The sequence below is a fragment of the Octopus bimaculoides genome, chromosome 2 (genome assembly GCF_001194135.2).
Source record: "Octopus bimaculoides isolate UCB-OBI-ISO-001 chromosome 2, ASM119413v2, whole genome shotgun sequence".
Taxonomy (NCBI): domain Eukaryota; kingdom Metazoa; phylum Mollusca; class Cephalopoda; order Octopoda; family Octopodidae; genus Octopus; species Octopus bimaculoides.
In genome coordinates, this window is record NC_068982.1 from 72,794,585 (window position 1) to 72,804,055 (window position 9,471).

At 36.5% G+C, this 9,471-nt stretch overlaps 1 protein-coding gene across 2 annotated transcripts in view; it reads right to left on the reverse strand.

Annotated features, from left to right (window-relative positions):
• Nucleotides 1-4,107, reverse strand: part of LOC106872104 (mucin-5AC) — a 366,408-nt gene extending 362,301 nt beyond the window's left edge. Inside the window, exon 1 of one of the 2 annotated variants that reach the window (XM_052978293.1) lies at nt 3,975-4,107. The gene's annotated coding sequence lies outside the window, so the exon portion shown is untranslated. The remainder of the gene's footprint in view (nt 1-3,974) is intronic. The other variant, XM_052978292.1, reaches the window with a different exon arrangement.
• Between the last annotated feature and the right edge of the window lie 5,364 nt (nt 4,108-9,471).

Sequence of the window (9,471 nt, forward strand, 5' to 3'; positions counted from 1 at the left end):
ACATGGACAACTGTATGTTGGCTGCTCAAGAGTGGGCAGCAACAAAAAACCTATTTGTATATGCTCCACAAGGGAAAACAAGGAACATAGCTTACAATGAGGTGTTATAATCACAACAGCAAGAAAGTATGTACATGATCACCTTCTTTTACGCAACTTCATTGACTTTCATATATTTATATTGATATACATATATATGCGTGTGTTTGGGTGCGTGTGTGTATATACATCTCTATATATAAAGATGATGCGTAGTCTAGACGGCGTTTTTAGATATCATTATTCTCTTTAACCCGGGCAACGCCGGGTATTTCTGCTAGTCATCAATATTATTATCAATCATTTTAATGTCCATTCTCCCATGATTACATGGGTCAAATGAAATTTGTTGAAGCAGATTGTCTATAGTCAGATGCTCTTCCTGTTGCAAACCCTCACCTGTTTTCAAGCCAGGTAAATATTTCCCCTTAAACCTTCAAATGTGAACAGTACAATGGCAGGACATGTTTTCATGGATGATAGCAAACAAATAACACCATTTGTAAGACAGTGAAATTTGCTTATAAATACTGTGAGTTGTCAAGACAAGGGCACACACATAGAGTTTCTGTCTACCAAATCCATTACCAAGGCTTGGGGTGGCCTGCGCATACAGTAGAAGACACTTGCCTGAGGTACCAGTCACGAGACTGAACCAGTAGCCATGTGGCACAAAGCAAACTTCTTAACTACATTGCCATGCCTGTGCCCTAATAGTGAATAATGGAAAACAAAGAATGTGGAAAAAAACCCTCTTAATTTTAATACACTATACATAATGTTTAACAAGTTAAAAAACAAAAACACACTATATTGTAACATAAACACATAGCAAACATACATACATAACACACACACACAGATGATAAATATATATATATATATATATATATATAATATACTTTGCATACACTACATACAAACTATATATTTGATTGCTTTCTTATGGTAGTCCATCAAATCCAATAACAACAATCTTGTTAATTTGTTGATGACTGTACACACCAATCCATTATGTACAAATAGTATACACAAAGAACATACACACACACACACACACACATAAACCCATACACACACACACTCACACACAATTTACTCTAATATACGTGTTCATGATATTTAGATTAAAATGTTTTTTTAATGTTTTTTTTTTTATAATGTAGGCTTTTTTTAAATTGATGGAAAGACAAAAGTTTCCATAAACACAAATTACAAGAATAATAATAATTTAAAATTGAAATACAAACTTAGACTGAAATCAAAACAAATTAAATTTTAAAAAAAACTAAATTTATTTTTTATTGAAGTTTGAATTTCATTTTGAATTGTATTTTTAAAGAAAATGTTTATTTCAATCTGTGTTCATATTTCAATTATTTTTTAAAAAGTGCATTTTTGATTTATTCTCCACAAATTCTTCGATTTCTGTCTATAAAAAAATTGTTTTGTCAGTTTCACATTCCACTTATTGCCCACCACCCCTTATCTACCATTCACTATATCCACCCCTCAACACTTGTTCTTCACTCATAATATCTCCCCCAACTATTGCCCATCTCACTCTCCAACACATTCTTGCAACTTCTACCCACCCACACTCCTACTTCTGCCACCACTCACATCTACTCACCTCATACCTTGAGAGTCCATCCAGGTACCTCATCACCACTATTTTTACCTCTTTCCAGCTCCAACCTGATTACTCCCCTTCTGTCATACTTTAACCCATCATCTCCAAGCATAAAGCCTCCAATCTCAGGATTTACAATCTTGCAGGCTGCATGGTAACCTCACTAGTGTGGATGGCATGAGAAGAGCATCCAGTATACACTGTAAAGAGGTTGGTGTTAAGAAGAACATTCAGCTATAGAATCATGCCAAACAAGACACTGGAGCATCAAACCATCCAATCCATGCCAGCACAGAACATGGACATTAAACAATGAAGATGACACTTTAGGAAAATAACTTTTGATTTAAATCAAAAGCCTTATTTTCACATACATTACTTTGTAACTACGTATTCCCAGTCATTTTGGGTCAAATGCAACTATTTCAGTTACGCAATACGAAGTGCCATCCAATCCTGGACTGTATAGGGGAAAGACTGATGAATTAATGAAAAAGAATGACTTCTAAGCTATTTATTATGTTATTGGGTGAAAGGGCTGAGAGCTTTCAATGTTTCATTTTGATTTGAAAATTAGTTTGCCTGTTTTGTACTCCAGCTAACCCATACTGACCAGAATCTAATGAATTATAATTGTTCCTACATGTGACAAGATAACTAAAGAGGCTGACGAAAGGAAGGGCATCCAGCTATAAAGCATTGCTTAAGAAAACCTGTCCAACACATGCCAGCAAGGAAAAGCAGATGTAAAATGATGATGATGATGGTAAATCTAAGAAATTATAATGCATTTATGACCATTATCATTATTATCACTGTTTTACATCCACTTTCTGTGCTGGAATGTGTTGGACAGGTCAGTATTGCTCTCCTAGACTAATCTGAAGATCACATCTTACTTGAAAGTTTCATTCCGGTTTGGTTTCTACAGCTAGATGCCTTTTTTTAACAACAATCACTTCACAGAATGTAGTGGGTGCATTTTATCAATGACACCAGCACTAGAGAGGTTGACATGTATTTGACAAGACTGGAGATTACTCTTGACCCTACACTTCAGATTGAACTGGGTACAGGTTATCATGGCACCAGCACTACAGAGGCTGTCATGTTGAAGACTAAAAGGTACTTCCAACCACACACTTCAAAGGGTGAACTAGGTACATGTTATTGTCGTACCAGCACTAGAGAGACAGTCAGATTGAAGACAAGACTGAAAGTCCTCTCAATCTCACACTTTACATATTTACAACCCAATAAGCTTTTTAACAATATGAATATCAACCCTTCTGTGATGAAACTTCTGATGAAATATACAGATTATGTTTTTCAATTCAAAGAAATTTAGTAAAAATTTTTTTCCTAATTCACTTTTGCATTTATTTCCATGTTATACTCTCTTTTACTCTTTTACTTGTTTCAGTCATTTGATTGCGGCCATGCTGGAGCACCGCCTTTAGTCGAGCAAATCGACCCCAGGACTTATTCTTTGGAAGCCTAGTACTTATTCTATTGGTCTCTTTTGCCGAACCACTAGGTTACGGGGACGTAAACACACCAGCATCGGCTGTCAAGCGATGTTGGCGGGACAAACACAGACACACAAACATACACACATATATACATACATATATACGACGGGCTTCTTTCAGTTTCTGTCTACCAAATCCACTCACAAGGCTTTGGTCGGCCCGAGGCTATAGTAGAAGACATTTGCTCAAGGTGCCACGCAGTGGAACTGAACCCGGAATCATGTGGTTGGTAAGCAAGCTACTTACCACACAGCCACTCCCGCACCTGTTATGCTGGTTCTGAGAGGGTAACATAATTTAGCTAAAGATTTTCACAAAAGATTATAACATAAACCTTTAATTCAAATGAAAACACTTTAAAATGCGTCATTACATATAGTAAAACTAGAGGGTTTTTTTTCTCCCTAGCAGATTGGTACCAAAAGTATTAATATTCTTATATCAGAGGTGACATCTCAAGCTTACTGGAGACAAAAATGGCAAGTTTGTGTGTGACTAAAAATGTCTTGCTTCAAAGCATTTGTGAAGTAAATGCAATGTATTTGACAAAAAGCAATTTAAAAATAAAATAAAAATTTAATTAAATAACACTTTTTGGAAATACGTAAATGTCGCAAATTTACATCATGCACCCCTTTGGGAAGATACACACATAAAAAAAAGTAAGTTGCATCAAACACTAATCACAAACAAAAAAAAATAAATAAATAATAATAATAAATAAAAAACCCAAATTCAGTTGTAATACAAAATTAATAGATAAAACAAACCTTATAAGCTGATTGGATGAAAACAAGTAACCAATGATATTTCAATGTTGGCAGTGCATATAATAATCAGTATTGTTTGCAGCACACAGGAATCTTTTCTACATTGTACTCCAACAGGTGTGCATGGAAATCTGTTGCAAAAAAGGTAGAACACCGTCAAGGATTAGCTATGTGTGTAGGGGTTGGAAACAAAATTGAAAACAAATAATCTTCTAAAAGTATATATATAAATATCAAAATAAATTAACATTTAAAAAAAATATTTTTAATCAGTCTACTTATGAACAAATGGAATGACTGCTTGACAATTTACCCGAGATCCTACTGTACAAGTTATCTCTCTCAAAAGCGCAATGCAATGGAAATCAGCCTACATAAGCTTCCTATCAACTGCTAATATATAAGAATTTAACTGGAATGTATTAGCTGTATTAACCACATCTAAGTATCATTAGTTTTCAAAGAGATGCTCCCCTTGTTCAAACTAAACAATAACAATATTACTATCAGTTAAAAATATAGACAATGAATTGGCAGTCATTACAGTGCAGGATAGAATACCTCATGGTATTTGTTCTGACACTATGTGCTCTGAGTTCAAATCTTGCCACAGTCAATTTTGCCTTCATCTTCTCAGGGTTTATAAAAAAAATACCAATCCCGAACAGTGGATTGTCGAAGCTAGCCTGTCGCAGCCCCTAGCCTTACTAGCTCCTGTCAAGCCATCCAACCCATGTCCAACCATGAAAACTATGCCATCCAACCATGAAAACCAGACATTAAATGATGATGAAGATGATGTAACTCTTAGAGGGTTGAGTAAAATGGCTAACAATGAATCTGTTCTAGTTTTTTGAGTTTAGATCACTGCTCTATCAAAGAATTTGGGTAGAAGGAAACTGTACAAAGTCTGTTGTATATGTATGCATGTGTGGAGGTGCAATGGCCCAGTGGTTAGGGCAACAGATTCACGGTCATTGGATCGCGGTTTTGATTCCCAGACAGGACGTTGTGAGTGTTTATTGAGCGAAAACATCTAAAACTCCACGAGGCTCTGGCAGGGGATGGTGGCGAACCCTGCTGTACTCTTTCACCACAACTTTCTCTCACTCTTACTTCCTGTTTCTGTTGTGCCTGTAATTCAAAGGGTTAGCCTTGTCACACTGTGTCACGCTGAATATCCCTGAGAACTACGTTAAGGGTACACGTGTCTGTGGAGTGCTCAGCCACTTGCACGTTAATTTCATGAGCAGGCTGTTCCATTAATTGGATCAACTGGAACTCTCGACGTCGTAAGCGACGGAGTGCCAACAACAACAACATGTATGCATGTATGTGGCGGGGTTGTGAACTCATGTGTATGTACATACATGAGCATGAATGTTGGTATCACACCCTTATTACTACTTGAGTGAAATGGTAATGATGTTTATATTCCTTGTAAACATTTCAACCAGTAACTCGGCACTTTCAAAGATCTGGAGAATAAGAGAAATCCATTCCTTCAAAAATAAATAAGAGTTGGCTACAAGAAGAGAGCATCCAACCATAAAATCCAGCTTCACATAAGTCTCCAGCCAACCCATGCTAGCATGGAAAACAAATGCTAAATGAACAAATGAATATACTGTCATTAATGTACACATGTATGATTATTTGAATATCTTAGGGCTAAGCTACAGAATAAATAGCTTTCTTTTTAAAATTAATCAGTATCATGCACATGACTTTCAAAAAAAAAAGAAAGAAAGAATAAACCAGTCTTTATACATTACACACAGACACACAAGCACATAATACATTGGACTTCAGCCATGTTCAAGCACCACCTTAAAAGGGTATTAGTTGAACAATTTGATCCCAATAATTATTTTGCTGAACCATCAAGAGTTACGAAACTTAAACAAGTCAGCATCAACAGTGGTTGTCAAACTGAGGCAGTGGTGGTGGGGCAGACACAGACATACACACAAATATGTACACGATACATACATACACACACAGACACATACATATGATGGACTTCCACACAGTTTCTGTGAAACAAATTCACTCACAAGGCATTGGTTAACCTGAGGCTATAGTAGAAGGAACATGCAGTGGGACTGAAGCTAAAACCATGTGCTTGCCAGGCAAGCTTCTTAACCACACAATCATAAAAGCACTAAACTATTGCACCAACCAGTCGACTGACTGATTTGTCTCAGAATGCACATTCAGATGTAAAACACCTGCACAACCAATTCCAGATGTTATCTAGTTCCCAAAACCACTGAACCATCCATGCTAGTTCAGAGAAACTCACACACATACACAGAAACACATTGTCTTGTAAAAATGTAAGACAGATGGAAGCAATTCATCTTACAATTTTCATTGAATAAATAAAATTTTCTTTCACGTGGTTTCAAAGTCTGGGATTCTTTGAGAAGGAGGCACATGCTGTAATGTTTGTGCCTTTTCCCCACCCATAGTCATCACAATCATCCACCCACCCATATCTGTGAAACCATTAAAAATATAATTGAAGTATTCCAACTGGGTTAAACTGTCTCAAAGACTCAACTTAGTGAGAACATCACAGGTGCCATGTGATGCCTACTGACTTTGAATAAATAATAAGTTTACAATGTAATTAGCATCATAAAGTAGCTAATTATTAATAATTTCTAGCCCTTACATGGTTACAACCTTACACGATCTTTAAAATACAGCTGCTGGAATTTGTCTGAGGCTGATTGTTATATCTTTGAATATATATATTGATTTCCTCTGAAAACACGCAAGGCTAATTTCAATCGCTCATTTGTTCCATTTAATGTCTGTTTTTCCATGGCTTAGACAGGGTTAAAAATTAAGGCAGGATTTTTATAGCTAGATGCTCTTTTTGATTCCACTCACAAGATATTGGTCAATCAGAGGCTAGTGTATAAGGTACATGCCATACAGTAGGACTGAACTAAGAACCGCACAGACTAATCTTGAATTAATGAAAGTGCTGAAACTGTAGTCTTAGAAAGGAATTTTGGGATAAAACATTTGCATATATCAAAAGAATTTACTGACTTCAGAGAATTTACCAACTTGAAATTCTTTTTAGGAATAGAGGGTTTCAAAGTACACATAAAGCTATAAATATTCTCAACCCAATATTTACATGTCATTATTCATAGTATTAAGGTGCATGACTCAGTGGTTAGAGCATCAGGCTCACAATCATGGGGTAGTGAGTTCAATTCTAGGATTGGGCTGTGTTCTTGAGCAAGGCACTTCATGTCATGTTGCTGCAATTCACTCAGCTGTAGAAATGAGTTGTAACATCACTAGTACCAAGCTGTATTGGCCTTTGCCCTTCCCTTGGATAACATCAGTAGCACGGTGAGGAGAGGCTGGTATGCAAAGGCAACTGCTGGTCTTACATAAACAACCTTGCCCTGACTTGTACCAGGTGCAATCTTATGGTTATTCATGACCAAAAGGAGTCTTTACCCTTTTACCCTGTGTAAGCTTCAAGATTCACTACTCAAAAAACAAAAAAAAAAGAATTATTTCATGTTCTCTCAAAAATTTATAAACTCTAATGATGTCAACAATATACAATTCTTGCTGATAAGAATGAAGTTACTAAAAAGGATAGAGAAATTCGAAGGATAACTTTGGTCCCATGGTGGAACACTTGTCATGTTTACAGATGTAGGTTCATGTCCCATCAACAGCCTTCAACTTTTTGCATCCAAAAAGAGTTTTTTCAGCCCAATCTTCACATGCTGTTGTTCATAGCTTGTGTGCACTTTGAGTTCCATTAATTCAAAAATAAATATATCAAAATGCAAATCTTGCAATTTACAAAGATGATGCCGTAGCTTTAACCCCAAATACCAATGGACCAGCATAGGATCGGTTTAGAAAGGATATTATCCATTTGATGAAAACTTTTGGCCTTAGCATATCTACAGATACCAACCTGACGGTTGTCAATTACCTAGATGTGTCCCTAGATCTAAATAAGAATATTTATAAACCTTATAGGAAGCCCAACGATAGACTTAGTTATATCAATGTGGGTTCCTGCCATCCCCCATAGTGTTTAGAAATTTAGTTAAAAAACATTAGTAAAAGAATTTCTAGCCTCTCCTCTGATAGGGACATTTTTAATAGTGTTGCCCCAGTATATAATAAGGCTCTAAAAGATTGTGGTTTTAACGAGGAAATAACCTATACACTTGCCACCAGTCCAGTAATAAAGAAAAGAAAGCATAGGAATAGGAAAACCATCTAGTTCACCCCCCTCCCTCACCCGAAGTGACCTTTAATATAGGCAAGTACTTCTTGGAGCTGATAGACAGACACTTTCCAGTCAACCATAGTTATAGAAAGATCTTCAACAGACATAACTTAAAAATCAGTTTCTGCTCAACTGCTAATTTTAAAAATATAATCGCACACAACACACAAAAACCACAGTATGAAACCAGCTGTTCATGCAGAGATAAAAATTTGTGCCCGCTAAATGGAGCTTGCATGTCCGAAACTATCATTTATGAGGCCACCGTGGACTCTATATCCACTAAGGACACAGTTTCGATGAAGAAATACGTGGGCCTCACGGAGGGTAATTTCAAGGCCAGATTCAATAATCACACTGAGTTTCAGGCACTAGGACAAAAGGAAAACGATCAAATTATCCAGTCATATATGGTCTTTAAAAGATAAAGTTGTCAGTTACAACATCCATTGGAAGATCTTAGCCAAGTGTAAACCTTACACCAGCGGTAGCGGAAGGTGTGGTCTATGTGATATGGAAAGATGGCTCATTTGGAAAGGCAGCTTAGACCCTGCCACATGTCTAAATTCAAGGACTGAACTTTTCGGATCATGTCCACATGTGGCCAAATATTTGCTACGTTTTTGGTCGCCCTCAGTTTACTGATAGGACTCGCTTTCTATATTGTGTCTATGTATAAGCTTTTTATCTTTCTATACTTTTTACTTAGATTTCTTATGTGTTTTTTATATTTTTTACATAATTATAGAGTTAATGTTTTGTATTTTTTCCATACATATTTTTTCTGTTATCTCCCCTCCACCCTGCTTTTTTCCACATACATGGAACCTTATGTGTGCGCTTGTGAGTGTGTGCGGGTACGTGTGTATATAGATGTATGTACGTGCATGCGAAAATATGCGCATATTAGACGCATTTTAACCATATAACTTTTTCACATTTTCTTCAGTTTCTTGCTTTTAGCCTTAAAAATTTTTTTTGCGTAGGTGTGCATGGGTGCGGGGTTGTTGAGTGCATGTGTGTGTGGGTGTGTATGCGGGTATATATATGTATATGTACATATATGTATAGTTTTTGGCGAGTATGTGGGTGAGCATGTGTGTGTTTCAAGCGAGGGTGGTTTAGTATATACTTATAGGCGAATGAACGGATTGGTGCGCTTACGCGAACACTATAGACTTTTCTACTCCCTTACCTTTACCCACTCCCCTT